The 15,770-nt window shown below is 38.9% G+C and overlaps 8 non-coding genes across 8 annotated transcripts; all 8 read left to right on the plus strand.

The window, feature by feature from the left end:
- Positions 1 to 3,052: 3,052 nt before the first annotated feature.
- Positions 3,053 to 3,125, plus strand: trnav-uac (transfer RNA valine (anticodon UAC)). The gene has a single exon. It is a non-coding gene; the product is annotated as a tRNA-Val (tRNA).
- Positions 3,126 to 3,480: 355 nt separating this feature from the next.
- trnav-aac (transfer RNA valine (anticodon AAC)) lies at positions 3,481 to 3,553 on the plus strand. The gene has a single exon. It is a non-coding gene; the product is annotated as a tRNA-Val (tRNA).
- A 141-nt stretch (positions 3,554 to 3,694) lies between these two features.
- Positions 3,695 to 3,767, plus strand: trnav-cac (transfer RNA valine (anticodon CAC)). Its single transcript has one exon. It is a non-coding gene; the product is annotated as a tRNA-Val (tRNA).
- Positions 3,768 to 3,900: 133 nt separating this feature from the next.
- Positions 3,901 to 3,973, plus strand: trnav-uac (transfer RNA valine (anticodon UAC)). The gene has a single exon. It is a non-coding gene; the product is annotated as a tRNA-Val (tRNA).
- A 141-nt stretch (positions 3,974 to 4,114) lies between these two features.
- On the plus strand, positions 4,115 to 4,187 carry trnav-aac (transfer RNA valine (anticodon AAC)). The gene has a single exon. It is a non-coding gene; the product is annotated as a tRNA-Val (tRNA).
- A 561-nt stretch (positions 4,188 to 4,748) lies between these two features.
- Positions 4,749 to 4,821, plus strand: trnav-cac (transfer RNA valine (anticodon CAC)). The gene has a single exon. It is a non-coding gene; the product is annotated as a tRNA-Val (tRNA).
- Positions 4,822 to 4,954: 133 nt separating this feature from the next.
- trnav-aac (transfer RNA valine (anticodon AAC)) lies at positions 4,955 to 5,027 on the plus strand. The gene has a single exon. It is a non-coding gene; the product is annotated as a tRNA-Val (tRNA).
- Positions 5,028 to 11,697: 6,670 nt separating this feature from the next.
- On the plus strand, positions 11,698 to 11,770 carry trnav-cac (transfer RNA valine (anticodon CAC)). The gene has a single exon. It is a non-coding gene; the product is annotated as a tRNA-Val (tRNA).
- The last annotated feature ends 4,000 nt before the right edge of the window (positions 11,771 to 15,770 follow it).

Below are 15,770 nucleotides of genomic sequence, written 5' to 3' on the forward strand. Positions count from 1 at the left end.
TGATATCTTCGGAGTGTGGGAACACGATCTGGTACATTTCAAAACGTTCATTGAAATACTCAATAATCATCATCCGACCATAACTGTTAAATATGTCATTCACCAACATACAATCAACTTCCTGGATACAACAATATTCTTTCCAGATACTGACACACACATAGTCTCTTTACAAACAAAAGTATACTTTAAAGACACAGACACACATGCCTTACTTCACAAGTCCAGTTATCACCCAAAACATACATTCACTGGTATTGTAAAATCACAACTCATTCGATTCCATAGACTATGTACACAACAGAAAGACTTTCATCTAGCCACACAGACTCTTTTTAGTGCACTGAGGAAGAGGGGATATTCAAAGAGATCACTGAGGTACATAAAGGCTAACACACTGGCGGGCTTCCCCCAAAACAGATTGCCTGATCCCCCTAACCCTACCTCTAACACTAACCTTAACCTTAACCCTAACCTTAACCTTAACCTTAACCCTAACCTTAACCTTAACCCTGACCTTAACCTTAACCTTAACCCTAACTTTAACCTTAACCTTAACCCTAACCTTAACCCTAACCTTAACCCTAACCTTAACCCTAACCTTAACCCTAACCTTAACCTTAACCCTAACCCTAACCATAACCTTAACCTTCATAACGCTCCCGCTAGAACTCTGGACCTGGTACTGACTCCTGACCTGGGCGAACAGCCCACACCCATCCTTATCCCTTTCCCGATTCTGGGTCCGTATCCCTATCCCCCCCATCCTATCCCTGTCCTCCACCCTCAGACCTTTCCCAGACCCCCTGCTCCCACTCCCCCAACAGACACAGAACCCCACATTATACCCATTATCAGCACCTTCTCTGACGTAAACAGACTCCTTCACTCCAGACTGAAAGCCGCTTTCACCCAAACACAACGCACATTTCCCCCACTTCAGGAATTCAGACCCATATCAGCTTTCCGCAGAAACCCCAACTTAAGGGATAACCCCTAACCCCTAACCCCTAACCCTAACCCTAACCCTAACCCTCTAACCCTAACCCTAACCCTAACCCTAACCCCTAACCCTAACCCTAACCCTAACCCTAACCCTAACCCTAACCTAACCCTAACCCTAACCTCTAACGGCCTGACCCTGGCCTGGCCTGGCCCTGGGCCTGGGGCCTGGCCTGGCCTGGCCTGGGCCTGGCCTGGCCTGGCCTGAGGCCTGGCCTGGCCTGGCCTGGCCTGGCCTGGCCTGGGCCCTGGCCCTGGCCTGGCTGGCCTGGCCTGGCCTGGCCTGGCCCTGGCCTGGCCTGGCCTGGCTGGCCTGGCTGGCCCCGGCTGGCCTGGCTGGCCTGGCCTGGCCTGGCCTGGGCCCTGGCCTGGCCTGGGCCTGGCCCTGGCTGGGCCTGGGCCTGGCCTGGGCCTGGGCCGGCCGACCTCCTGGCCTGGCCTGGCCTGGCCTAACCTGGCCTAGCTTCCCTAGCCCTAACCTGACCTAACCTACCCTGACCCTGACCCTGACCCTAACCCTAACCCTAACCCTAACCCAACCCAACCCAACCCAACCCTAACCCTAACCCTAACCCCTAACCCTAACCCTAACCCTAAAGAAAATTAATTGTGAGATAGAAAGGGAATGCGACGTATGTGGACGTTTCCCGGAAACTCTTATGCATTTGTTTATAGAATGTGAGGATTTAAAATATTTTTTTTTGTAAAGTTAAGGAAATGTTATGTAGAAACTGGGGGGGAGATTTCGTGAAAAAGTTTGCGTGGGAGGAACTTTTGTTATTTGGAGTGTCTGGTAAATGTGAGGGTGCTAATGTGTGTTTGTTGAATATGGTTTTGAGTTTTGTGAGGTATGCTATTTTTTGTAGGAGGAATTATGTTTCTTTTGACAGAAAGAGAGTTCAGGTGTGGAGTATCTTTATAGCACTGTTCAGTAAACACATAGATATGTTGTTTAATTATGGGATGGAACATTTTGATGAGTCTTTTGTTGAAGGGAGTGGGTTAATTTCACGAGAGGAGAGTGGAGGTATCACTTATAATTTTTGAAAGCACTGTTTTGATATTTTCTTTGTTGATAATTTGATAGGGGGTGAATTGTTCACCTGCCTCTGTTAGTCTAGTGTCTTCTGTATTGTTCTCTGTGGATTGTACTGTAAACAGTAGATTGTACTGTAAATATTGTAAACAAACATTTTTGATAATAAAAAAAAAAAAAAAAAAAATCACGTTCGCTTCACACGCGAAAGGTCCCTGGTTCGAAACCGGGCGGAAACAACGCTCATTGACACATTCTGAAGTACCATAGTGGTAACAGAAAATTTCATGGATTCTTTATTTTGGAAATTCGAATACGTGCCATGAATATTTTTAAAATTCGGTTTACTCCTTGCAGAAAAATCAAGCAGCAGTTTCTGTAGTGTAGTGGTTATCACGTTAGCTTTACACGTGAAAGGTCCTCAGTTTGAAACCGGGAGGAAACAGTGCTCTTTGACATGTGCAGTAGGTACTGTACTATTAACAGAGAATAGTTATTTTCCTAAATGCCTACTTTTGGAAATTTGAACACGTGCCATGAATATCTGTAAAATTCGGTTTTCTTCTTGCAGGAAAATCAAGCAGCAGGGTCTGTAGTGTAGTGGTTATCGCGTTCGCTTTACACGCGAAAGGTCCTCGGTTCGAAACCGGGCGTAAACAGTGCTCTTTGACAAGTGCAGTAGGTACTGTACTTTCAACATAGAATTGTTATTTTCATGAATTCTGTATTTTGGAAATTCGAATACGTGCCATTAATATTTTTAAAATTCGGTTTACTCCTTGCAGCTAATTGTAGCAGTAGTTTCGGTGGTGTAATGGTTATCACGTTTGCTTTACACGTGAAATGTCCTCAGTTTGAAACCGGGAGGAAACAGTGCTCTTTGACATGTGCAGTAGGTACTGTACTATTAATAGAGAATAGTTATTTTCATAAATGCCTAATTTTGGAAATTTGAACACGTGCCCTGAATATCTGTAAAATTCGGTTTACTTCTTACAGGAAAATCAAGCAGAAGTTTCTGTAGTGTAGTGGTTATCACGTTCGCTTTACACGCGAAAGGTCCTCGGTGTGAAACCGGGCGGAAACAGTGCTCTTTGACACGTGCAGTAGGTACAGTACTTTTAAAAGAGAATAGTTATTTTCATAAATGCCTAAATTTGGAAATTTCAACACGTGCCATGAATATCTGTAAAATTCGGTTTACTCCTTGCAGCTAAATGTAGCAGCAGTTTCTGTAGTGTAGTGGTTATCACGTTCGCTTTACACGTGAAAGGTCCTCAGTTTGAAACCGGGAGGAAACAGTGCTCTTTGACATGTGCAGTAGGTACTGTACTATTAACAGAGAATAGTTATTTTCATAAATGTCTAATTTTGGAAATTTGAACACGTGCCATGAATATCTGTAAAATTCGGTTTACTCCTTGCAGATAATTGTTGAAGCAGTTTCTGTAGTGTAGCGGTTATCACGTTCGCTTAACACGCGAAAGGTCCTCGGTTCAAAACCGGGCGGAAACAGAGCTCTTTGACACGTGCAGTAGGTACTGTACTTTCAACAAAGAATTGTTATTTTCATGAATTCTGTATTTTGGAAATTCGAATACGTGCCATGAATATCTGTAAAATTCGATTTACTCCTCGCAGCTAATTGTACCAGTAGTTTCTGTGGTCTAATGGTTATCACGTTTGCTTCACACGCGAAAGGTCCCTGGTTCGAAACCGGGCGGAAACAACGCTCATTGACACATTCTGAAGTACCATAGTGGTAACAGAAAATTTCATGAATTCTTTATTTTGGAAATTCGAATACGTGCCATGAATATTTTTAAAATTCGGTTTACTCCTTGCAGAAAAATCAAGCAGCAGTTTCTGTAGTGTAGTGGTTATCACGTTCGCTTTACACGCGAAAGGTCCTCGATTCGAAACCGGGCGGAAACAGTGCTCTTTGACACATGCAGTAGGTACAGTACTTTTAAAAGAGAATAGTTATTTTCATAAATGCCTAAATTTGGAAATTTCAACACGTGCCATGAATATCTGTAAAATTCGGTTTACTCCTTGCAGATAATTGTTGAAGCAGTTTCTGTAGTGTAGCGGTTATCACGTTCGCTTAACACGCGAAAGGTCCTCGGTTCGAAACCGGGCGGAAACAGAGCTCTTTGACAAGTGCAGTAGGTACTGTACTTTCAACAAAGAATTGTTATTTTCATGAATTCTGTATTTTGGAAATTCGAATACGTGCCATGAATATCTGTAAAATTCGGTTTACTCCTTGCAGCTAAATGTAGCAGCAATTTCTGTAGTGTAGTGGTTATCACGTTCGCTTTACACGTGAAAGGGCCTCAGTTTGAAACCGGGAGGAAACAGTGCTCTTTGACACGTGCAGTAGGTACTGTACTTTCAACAAAGAATTGTTATATTCATGAATTCTGTATTTTGGAAATTCGAATACGTGCCATGAATATCTGTAAAATTCGGTTTAATCCTCGCAGCTAAATGCAGCAGCAGTTTCTGTAGTGTAGTGGTTATCACGTTTGTTCACACACGAAAGGTCCCTGGTTCGAAACCAGGCGGAAACAACGCTCATCGACACATTCATGAAGTACCATAGTGTTAACAAAGAATTTCATTATTCTCTTATTTTGGAAATTCGAATACGTGCCATGAATATCTGTAAAATTCGGTTTAATCCTCGCAGCTAAATGCAGCAGCAGTTTCTGTGGTGTAGTGGTTATCACGTTCGCTTCACACGCGAAAGGTCCCTGGTTCGAAACCGGGCGCAAACTACGCTCATTGACACATTCTGTAGTACCATAGTGGTAACAGAAAATTTCATGAATTCTTTATTTTGGAAATTCGAATACGTGCCATGAATATTTTTTAAATTCGGTTTACTCCTTGCAGATAATTGTGGAAGAACTTTCTGTAGTGTAGTGGTTATCACGTTCGCTTAACCCGCGAAAGGTCCTCGGTTCGAAACCGGGCGGAAACAGAGCTCTTTGACAAGTGCATTAGGTACTGTACTTTCAACAAAGAATTGTTATTTTCATGAATTCTGTATTTTGGAAATTCGAATATGTGACATGAATATCTGTAAAATTCGGTTTACTCCTTGCAGCTAAATGTAGCAGCAGTTTCTGTAGTGTAGTGGTTATCACGTTCGCTTTACACGTGAAAGGTCCTCAGTTTGAAACCGGGAGGAAACAGTGCTCTTTGACATGTGCAGAAGGTACTGTACTATTAACAGAGAATAGTTATTTTCATAAATGCCTAATTTTGGAAATTTGAACACGTGCCATGAATATCTGTAAAATTCGGTTTACTCCTTGCAGATAATTGTTGAAGCAGTTTCTGTAGTGTAGTGGATATCACGTTTGTTCACACGCGAAAGGTCCCTGGTTCGAAACCAGGCGGAAACAACGCTCAAAGACACATTCAAGAAGTACCATAGTGTTAACAAAGAATTTCATTATTCTCTTATTTTGGAAATTCGAATACGTGCCATGAATATTTTTAAAATTCGGTTTACTCCTTGCAGCTAATTGTAGCAGTAGTTTCTGTGGTATAGTGGTTATCACGTTCGCTTCACACGCCCCTTTTTGGAGTTTCAGGAAGTGGAAGAGAAGCAGGTGTCTGAGTGCTTGAGAGAGAATATCGGTTTTTTTGGAGGTCTAGTTGACTTATAAGTTTGAAAGTTTGTGAGTGACTGTAGTGAAGTTTCTGTGAAACGTTTTTGCTATTGTCCCCCATCAGCGTGAGCTGTTTGGGGGATATTGCTTAAAATAACCGGACGGACAACATGGCTTCGACATCAAGAATACAAACGACGACGAGAAAGGACAACAGTGAAATCAGAATGTTAAACGAAGAACTGAAAAAAAGAACATATGAGAAGGAACTGACGGTGAACGTGGAAATAAGTGGAGAAGGGAAAATAACAACGATGGAATTGCTGAGAGGAATAAAGGAAGTTTGCGGAACAATACTGGGATGTCGAATGAAAGACGGGAATAAGTATGAAGTAACAATGTCTCATGTAAATGGAAAAGAAAGACTAATAGACGGGCTAAAGATAAAGAACTGTCAAATCATGGCTAAAGAACTAGGGAACGATGAGCTGGTGGTGTCCTTTTTGAACTTGCCCGCATACATTACGGATGAGGAGATAGAAGAGAAACTAAAAGGCTGGAAGGTGAAGGCGACCACGCCAATCAAGAGGAGGATGTGGCCAGGAACGGACATTGTAGATGGGACAAGATTTTGCAAGGTAAAGTTTACAGACAATGTGCAATCCTTGCCATATTCTACTAAATTTAACACTGTCGAGGGATTTGAATATTTTCGTGTAATCCACGACAATCAAGTGAAGGTATGTAGATTATGTATTCAGCCGGGGCACATACTTAAGGAATGTCCGGAATTCACATGCCACAAATGTAGTGAACAAGGGCATTATGCCAGAGAATGTCGGAACATAGGAAATGTGTGCAAAATGTGTGACAGACCTAAAGTTAGATGTAGCTGTAATAAGGGAGAAAATCACTTACTTTTGCAAACAATGGACCTCACGTCTGAGGAAGAGGGGAGTGTGCCTATGGAGAGGGAGGATGAGAGTGACATGGAGAGTGTGACTCCAGAGACAGTGGCAGATAAGCTTGAAGAGCCTGTAATGTCTCCTGGCAAAGCACGAGACGCCGTTTTAGTCTCTGCTGCTGACAAGGTGGAACAGCAGCACATGATGGGTGAAAGACATACACAGGTAGAGATGGTGCAAGGTGCTTCTCAGGTGCCTGAGCCAGCTTTAAGCCTGTGTAAAAATTACACCAAAGAGTGGGCTGGGTCCACTGAAGTCACGGGCACTGTTAAAGCGCACTTTTCAAAAGGCTTCCCCGCCGATCCCCCCAAAAATCCAAATAAAGAGACGGATGATGAAATAGATAGTGAGGATCTTCAGTTGTTTGTAAAAAATAAGAGGTCATTGTCGAAAACCAGGGAGATGATGGGTTTTGGAAAAAAGAAAAGTAGGATTTTTAAGGACTTGTTTGGCTCTGATTATACTTCTGCACACATTCATAATGATTACAGTCGCATCCCTAAATGGTAACAGTTTGAGAAACATGAGCAAATTTGAGCAGGTATTAGTGTCTGTTAAGGCAGACATGTTGTGTTTTCAAGAGACCAATTGGACAGACTCCAAAATGCAGGAGATTAAGAGTAAATGGTCAGATTTAATTTTTGTAGTCATGGAGGGGATAAAACATGTGGTGTGGCTATTTTGATAAAAAATGATGTGGTGCAAAATGTAAAAGAAATATATGCTGACAATAATGGCAGACTTATTGTAATTGAATTTGAAGTTCAAAATGTAGTTTTTCGTTTAATTAATGTTTATGCTTCAAACATTGAATCTGAAAGGAGAGAAATGTTTCACAAATTAAAAACACTGTGCTCAGAAAACTGTATACTGATAGGAGATTTTAATGTGAGGTGTAAGTAGAATGGATGCCTCTAGTTGTGCTAAATTCAGATATGACTCTTCTAGAAATGCATTATGGAAACTTATGAATGAGGAGAATCTAGTAGATATATGGAGGGCTGAAAATCCAAACAGAAGAGTATTCTCTAGAAGGCAGGTGGTTCTAAAGGAATTAAAACAAAGCAGAATTGATTTATGTCTAGCAAAACAAGAATTGGTGCAGAATGTTAAGAAGGTGTCATATACCTTTACAGCATATAGTGATCATGCAGTAATATCATTTCAAATGGGTTTTGGTGTGGAGAGGAGAGGGGGAGGTGTCTGGTGTTTAAATGCCAGTCTGTTAAAGGAGGAAGGATATAGAAATGAAATTGTTGAATGTATTAATGATGAAATGTCTAATGTACTGTTAAAAGAGAATGTGTGTTTATGGTGGGAGGAAGTGAAAGTAAAAGTAAAAAATAGGAGTATTAGGTACGCAAAAAATCATAACCGTTTAGATAAGCAGAAAGAAATAATGCTTAGGAATAGGATGTTGCATGAACTTGAAAAGGCTGATACGGATCCAGACTATGATGTTGTGAATTATTTGAAAATCCATGCAGAGCTGGGTCGTTATGAAAAAAATAAATGTTTGGGTGCTATTGTTAGGAGCAGGGCACAGTACGCTTTGGAGGGAGAGAAATGTACATCCTTTTTTTGGGTCTGGAAAAAGAAAACAAACTAAGAGTTACATTGTAGAGTTGGAAGATGAAAGAGGTGTAAAGGTAAACGATTTTGTTGGGATCTTAGAGACAGTTGAAACCTTTTACAGAAATCTTTACAAAAAGAATGATGTAGATAAAGTGTGTGTTGTAAAAGTGTTGGATACAATTAGTGCCAAAGTATCGCAGGCAGATAGAATGATGTGTGATGAAGAGATTTCGATTATGGAAATCAAGGAAGCAATTGTTAGCACGCAAGGTAATAAAAGTCCGGGTTTGGATGGTTTAACAAATGAGTTCTATAAAGTCTTTGTAGATATTTTGGCACCCATTTTAGTGAGGGTGTTTCATTATATGGAAGAGAATAAGGAAATCCCTGAGTCTATGTCAACTGGAATGTTAACGATCTTATTCAAAAATAGGGGCAGTAGATTAAAGTTAGAAAATTATAGGCCTATTAGCCTTCTAAATTCGGATTATAAGATACTGACTAAAGTGTTAGCGAATAGGATGAAAAAGGTGATTGGGAGTATTATTGAATCAACACAAGCCTACGGCATACCTGGAAGAGATATTTCAGATGTCATTTGTACAATTAGGGATGTTGTTAATCAAATGAAAAATGAAGGTGGTATAGTTTTAAGTTTGGACTTTAACAAAGCTTTCGATAGAGTGGAGCACAGCTTTTTATTACAGACTTTGGAGAGGTTTGGGTTTGGGCCAAAGTTTGTATCTTGGATCAACCTGTTGTATAGTGGGGCTAAAAGTTGTGTTAAATGTAACGGAGTGTTAACAGATACTTTCCCTGTGGAGAGGTCAGTAAGGCAGGGCTGTCCTTTGTCAGCTCTGCTGTACAGTGTTTCTACAGAACCGTTAGCTACATTGATAAATAGTAATAAAGAAGTAAGGGGTGTTGGAATCCCAGGTGGTGGTGTCAGTGTTGTACATCAGTACGCTGATGACACTACTTGTACTGTGAAGGATATAGAAAGTATTGGAAGCATTATGGGGATCATAGATATATATGGCAAGGCATCGGGTGCTAAAGTTAATATAGAGAAGACTGAAATAATGTTTGTTGGGGATATCAATGTAAACGGGTGTGAGATTCCATTCAAGAGCGCAAAGGATTTTATTAAAGTGCTGGGAGTAAACATTGGTGTAAAGGAGAAAGAGGCAAAAGATATAACTTGGACTGGGATCCTTAATAAAGTCAAGCTAACGTTGAATTTCTGGAAAAATAGAAAACTAAAGTTACAAGGGAAAGTAATTGTTGCAAATGCTTTGGTATTATCCAAATTTGTGTATGTTTTGGGAGTCCTGGACATGCCGGAGTGGGTCCTAAATGAATTGAATAATGTGGTGTCAAATTTTATTTGGGATGGTAAAGGAGTGAGAATATCTCAGAAAACATTGATTGCTGACTATGTGGATGGAGGTTTAAAACTTGTAGATTTAGGTGTCAAAAGAAAAGCTATTAGGATAAAAACAGTAAAGAAATATTTGTATGACAGTGAAGATTATGGCTGGAAACACTTCTTTAGAGTCTACTTAGAGGAGAGTGGTGGTTGTGAGGATAATGGTTTATTGATGGGGCTTAAAAGGGCAATGTTTGAAAAGGTACCAGATTTTTATAAAGAGGTGCTAAATGCATGGGCAGAGTTGTTGCCTAATGTATATTATGAATGTGGACATATTGACCTGATTATGAATCAACCTATATTTCTGAATGAGAAAATCAAGAACAAAGAAAAAGTTTTGTATAATAAAGTATTTATGAGTGCAGGTCTACGGCAAATAAAAGATTATACTTATGAGGTAATTCCAGGGTTTTTACCTGGGGAAGCTATTTTTGACATAATCAATGAATGGGATGAAGAGGTGGGAAGGGGAACAGTGAATAATATGTATGACAAGATAAAGAATAGTATACCAAGAGCATGGGTTGATTTAATAAATAGTGAAGTTGAAAGAGAAGATTTATTTGTATTTCCTAATTTGTTCATTGGTAGCAGTAAGAAGAAAGTACATTTATCTAGTATACCAGTGAAAAGATTGTATAGAATAATGGTAGGAAAAGTGTGTAGAAGGCCGGCTGCTGAGAAATTTTGGAAAGTAGTTTTTCCGGAATTGGATGAAAAAAAGATATGGGGAAATTTAAATGTAAAATATAATAGTAAGGAGTGTGAAAATAATGATTTCAAACTAAGACATAATAGAATATTTACAAAGGTGGTGCTAAAGAAAATTAATTGTGAGATAGAAAGGGAATGCGACGTATGTGGACGTTTCCCGGAAACTCTTATGCATTTGTTTATAGAATGTGAGGATTTAAAATATTTTTTTGTAAAGTTAAGGAAATGTTATGTAGAAACTGGGGGGAGATTTCGTGAAAAAGTATGCGTGGGAGGAACTTTTGTTATTTGGAGTGTCTGGTAAATGTGAGGGTGCTAATGTGTGTTTGTTGAATATGGTTTTGAGTTTTGTGAGGTATGCTATTTTTTGTAGGAGGAATTATGTTTCTTTTGACAGAAAGAGGGTTCAGGTGTGGAGTATCTTTATAGCACTGTTCAGTAAACACATAGATATGTTGTTTAATTATGGGATGGAACATTTTGATGAGTCTTTTGTTGAAGGGAGTGGGTTAATTTCACGAGAGGAGAGTGGAGGTATCACTTATAATTTTTGAAAGCACTGTTTTGATATTTTCTTTGTTGATAATTTGATAGGGGGTGAATTGTTCACCTGCCTCTGTTAGTCTAGTGTCTTCTGTATTGTTCTCTGTGGATTGTACTGTAAACAGTAGATTGTACTGTAAATATTGTAAACAAACATTTTTGATAATAAAAAAAATTAAAAAAATCACGTTCGCTTCACACGCGAAAGGTCCCTGGTTCGAAACCGGGCGGAAACAACGCTCATTGACACATTCTGCACTACCATAGTGGTAACAGAAAATTTCATGAATTCTTTATTTTGGAAATTCGAATACGTGCCATGAATATTTTTAAAATTCGGTTTACTCCTTGCAGAAAAATCAAGCAGCAGTTTCTGTAGTGTAGTGGTTATCACGTTAGCTTTACACGTGAAAGGTCCTCAGTTTGAAACCGGGAGGAAACAGTGCTCTTTGACATGTGCAGTAGGTACAATACTATTAACAGAGAATAGTTATTTTCATAAATGCCTTATTTTGGAAATTCGAATACGTGCCATGAATATCTGTAAAATTCGGTTTACTTCTTGCAGGAAAATCAAGCAGCAAAAAAAAAAAAATAAATAAATAAATAAATCACGTTCGCTTTACACGCGAAAGGTCCTCGGTTCGAAACCGGGCGAAAACAGTGGTGTTTGACATGTGCAGTAGGGACAGTACTTTTAAAAGAGAATAGTTATTTTCATAAATTCCTAATTTTGGAAATTTGATCACGTGCCATGAATATCAGTAAAATTCGTTTTACTCCTTGCAGGTAAGTGTTACAGCAGTTTCTGTAGTGTAGTGGTTATCACGTTTGCTTCACACGCGAAAGGTCCCTGGTTCGAAACCAGGCGGAAACAATGCTCATTGTTGTGTTTTCAAGAGACCAATTGGACAGACTCCAAAATGCAGGAGATTAAGAGTAAATGGTCAGATTTAATTTTTTGTAGTCATGGAGGGGATAAAACATGTGGTGTGGCTATTTTGATAAAAAATGATGTGGTGCAAAATGTAAAAGAAATATATGCTGTCAATGATGGCAGACTTATTGTAATTGAATTTGAAGTTCAAAATGTAGTTTTTTCGTTTAATTAATGTTTATGCTTCAAACATTGAATCTGAAAGGAGAGAAATGTTTCACAAATTAAAAACACTGTGCTCAGAAAACTGTATACTGATAGGAGATTTTAATGTGAGGTGTAGTAGAATGGATGCCTCTAGTTGTGCTAAATTCAGATATGACTCTTCTAGAAATGCATTATGGAAACTTATGAATGAGGAGAATCTAGTAGATATATGGAGGGCTGAAAATCCAAACAGAAGAGTATTCTCTAGAAGGCAGGTGGTTCTAAAGGAATTAAAACAAAGCAGAATTGATTTATGTCTAGCAAAACAAGAATTGGTGCAGAATGTTAAGAAGGTGTCATATACCTTTACAGCATATAGTGATCATGCAGTAATGTCATTTCAAATGGGTTTTGGTGTGGAGAGGAGAGGGGAGGTGTCTGGTGTTTAAATGCCAGTCTGTTAAAGGAGGAAGGATATAGAAATGAAATTGTTGAATGTATTAATGATGAAATGTCTAATGTACTGTTAAAAGAGAATGTGTGTTTATGGTGGGAGGAAGTGAAAGTAAAAGTAAAAAATAGGAGTATTAGGTACGCAAAAAATCATAACCGTTTAGATAAGCAGAAAGAAATAATGCTTAGGAATAGGATGTTGCATGAACTTGAAAAGGCTGATACGGATCCAGACTATGATGTTGTGAATTATTTGAAAATCCATGCAGAGCTGGGTCGTTATGAAAAAAGTAAATGTTTGGGTGCTATTGTTAGGAGCAGGGCACAGTACGCTTTGGAGGGAGAGAAATGTACATCCTTTTTTTTGGGTCTGGAAAAAAGAAAACAAACTAAGAGTTACATTGTAGAGTTGGAAGATGAAAGAGGTGTAAAGGTAAACGATTTTGTTGGGATCTTAGAGACAGTTGAAACCTTTTACAGAAATCTTTACAAAAAGAATGATGTAGATAAAGTGTGTGTTGTAAAAGTGTTGGATACAATTAGTGCCAAAGTATCGCAGGCAGATAGAATGATGTGTGATGAAGAGATTTCGATTATGGAAATCAAGGAAGCAATTGTTAGCACGCAAGGTAATAAAAGTCCGGGTTTGGATGGTTTAACAAATGAGTTCTATAAAGTCTTTGTAGATATTTTGGCACCCATTTTAGTGAGGGTGTTTCATTATATGGAAGAGAATAAGGAAATCCCTGAGTCTATGTCAACTGGAATGTTAACGATCTTATTCAAAAATAGGGGCAGTAGATTAAAGTTAGAAAATTATAGGCCTATTAGCCTTCTAAATTCGGATTATAAGATACTGACTAAAGTGTTAGCGAATAGGATGAAAAAGGTGATTGGGAGTATTATTGAATCAACACAAGCCTACGGCATACCTGGAAGAGATATTGCAGATGTAATTTGTACAATTAGGGATGTTGTTAACCTGTTGGGTCTAGGGGGCAGCATTTGCACGTCTGGATAAAAAAAATGTACCCGATTTAATCTGGTTACTAATCCTACCCAGTAACTAGAATATGCATATACTTATTATATATGGATAGAAAACACTCTAAAGTTTCCAAAACTGTTTGAATGGTGTCTGTGAGTATAACAGAACTCATTTGGCAGGCAAAACCCTGAGACATTTTCTGACAGGAAGTGGATACCTGATGTGTTGTATTGACTTTAAAGCTATCCCATTGAAAGACACAGGGGTTTAGGAATATTTTGGCACTTCCTATTGCTTCCACTAGATGTCACCAGCCTTTACAAAGTGTTTTGAGTCTTCTGGAGGGAGATCTGACCGAACAAGAGCCATGGAACGGTGATGTCCCATTAGACACCTGGCGCGCTACTTCATGTTGGGTACCCTCGTTCCAATACGTTATAAAAGGCTATGCATTCGTCCACCTTGAATATTATTCATGTTCTGGTTAAAAAGGCCCTAATGATTTATGCTATACAACGTTTGACATGTTTGAACGAACGGAAATATATTTTTTCCCCTCGTTCATGACGAGAAGTCCGGCTGGCTTACATCATGTGCTAACGAGACGGAGATTTTTGGACATAAATGATGAGCTTTTTTGAACAAAACTACATTCGTTATGGACCTGTGATACCTGGAAGTGACATCTGATGAAGAGAATCAAAGGTAATGGATTATTTACATAGTATTTTCGATTTTAGATCTCCCCAACATGACGTCTAGTCTGTATCGCAACGCGTATTTTTCTGGGCACAGTGCTCAGATTATTGCAAAGTGTGATTTCCCAGTAAGGTTATTTTTAAATCTGGCAAGTTGATTGCGTTCAAAAGATGTAAATCTATAATTCTTTAAATGACAATATAATATTTTAACAATGTTTTCTAATTTTAATTATTTAATTTCTGACGCTGACTTGACTGCCGGTTATTGGAGGGAAACGATTTCCTCAACATCAATGCCATAGTAAAACGCTGTTTTTGTATATAAATATGAACTTGATAGAACTAAAAATGCATGCATTGTCTAACATAATGTCCTAGGAGTGTCATCTGATGGAGATTGTAAAAGGTTAGTGTATCATTTTAGCTGGTTTTATGGTTTTGGTGACCCTGTCTTTGACTTGACAAAACATTACACACAACTCTTGTAAATGTACTGTCCTAACATACTCTAAATTTATGCTTTCGCCGTAAAACCTTTTTGAAATCGTAAAACGTGGTTAGATTAAGGAGATGTTTATCTTTCAAATGGTGTAACATAGTTGTATTTTTGAAAAATTTGAATTTTGACATTTATTTGGATTCAAATTTGCCGCTCTTGAAATGCACCTGCTGTTGATGGAGTGCACCACAGGTGGCACGCTAGCGTCCCACCTAGCCCCAAGAGGTTAATCAAATGAAAAATGAAGGTGGTATAGTTTTAAGTTTGGACTTTAACAAAGCTTTCGATAGAGTGGAGCACAGCTTTTTATTACAGACTTTGGAGAGGTTTGGGTTTGGGCCAAAGTTTGTATCTTGGATCAACCTGTTGTATAGTGGGGCTAAAAGTTGTGTTAAATGTAACGGAGTGTTAACAGATACTTTCCCTGTGGAGAGGTCAGTAAGGCAGGGCTGTCCTTTGTCAGCTCTGCTGTACAGTGTTTCTACAGAACCGTTAGCTACATTGATAAATAGTAATAAAGAAGTAAGGGGTGTTGGAATCCCAGGTGGTGGTGTCAGTGTTGTACATCAGTACGCTGATGACACTACTTGTACTGTGAAGGATATAGAAAGTATTGGAAGCATTATGGGGATCATAGATATATATGGCAAGGCATCGGGTGCTAAAGTTAATATAGAGAAGACTGAAATAATGTTTGTTGGGGATATCAATGTAAACGGGTGTGAGATTCCATTCAAGAGCGCAAAGGATTTTATTAAAGTGCTGGGAGTAAACATTGGTGTAAAGGAGAAAGAGGCAAAAGATATAACTTGGACTGGGATCCTTAATAAAGTCAAGCTAACGTTGAATTTCTGGAAAAATAGAAAACTAAAGTTACAAGGGAAAGTAATTGTTGCAAATGCTTTGGTATTATCCAAATTTGTGTATGTTTTGGGAGTCCTGGACATGCCGGAGTGGGTCCTAAATGAATTGAATAATGTGGTGTCAAATTTTATATGGGATGGTAAAGGAGTGAGAATATCTCAGAAAACATTGATTGCTGACTATGTGGATGGAGGTTTAAAACTTGTAGATTTAGGTGTCAAAAGAAAAGCTATTAGGATAAAAACAGTAAAGAAATATTTGTATGACAGTGAAGATTATGGCTGGAAA

This window comes from Salmo salar, unplaced genomic scaffold, assembly GCF_905237065.1.
Source record: "Salmo salar unplaced genomic scaffold, Ssal_v3.1, whole genome shotgun sequence".
In the NCBI taxonomy this organism is placed as follows: Eukaryota; Metazoa; Chordata; class Actinopteri; order Salmoniformes; family Salmonidae; genus Salmo; species Salmo salar.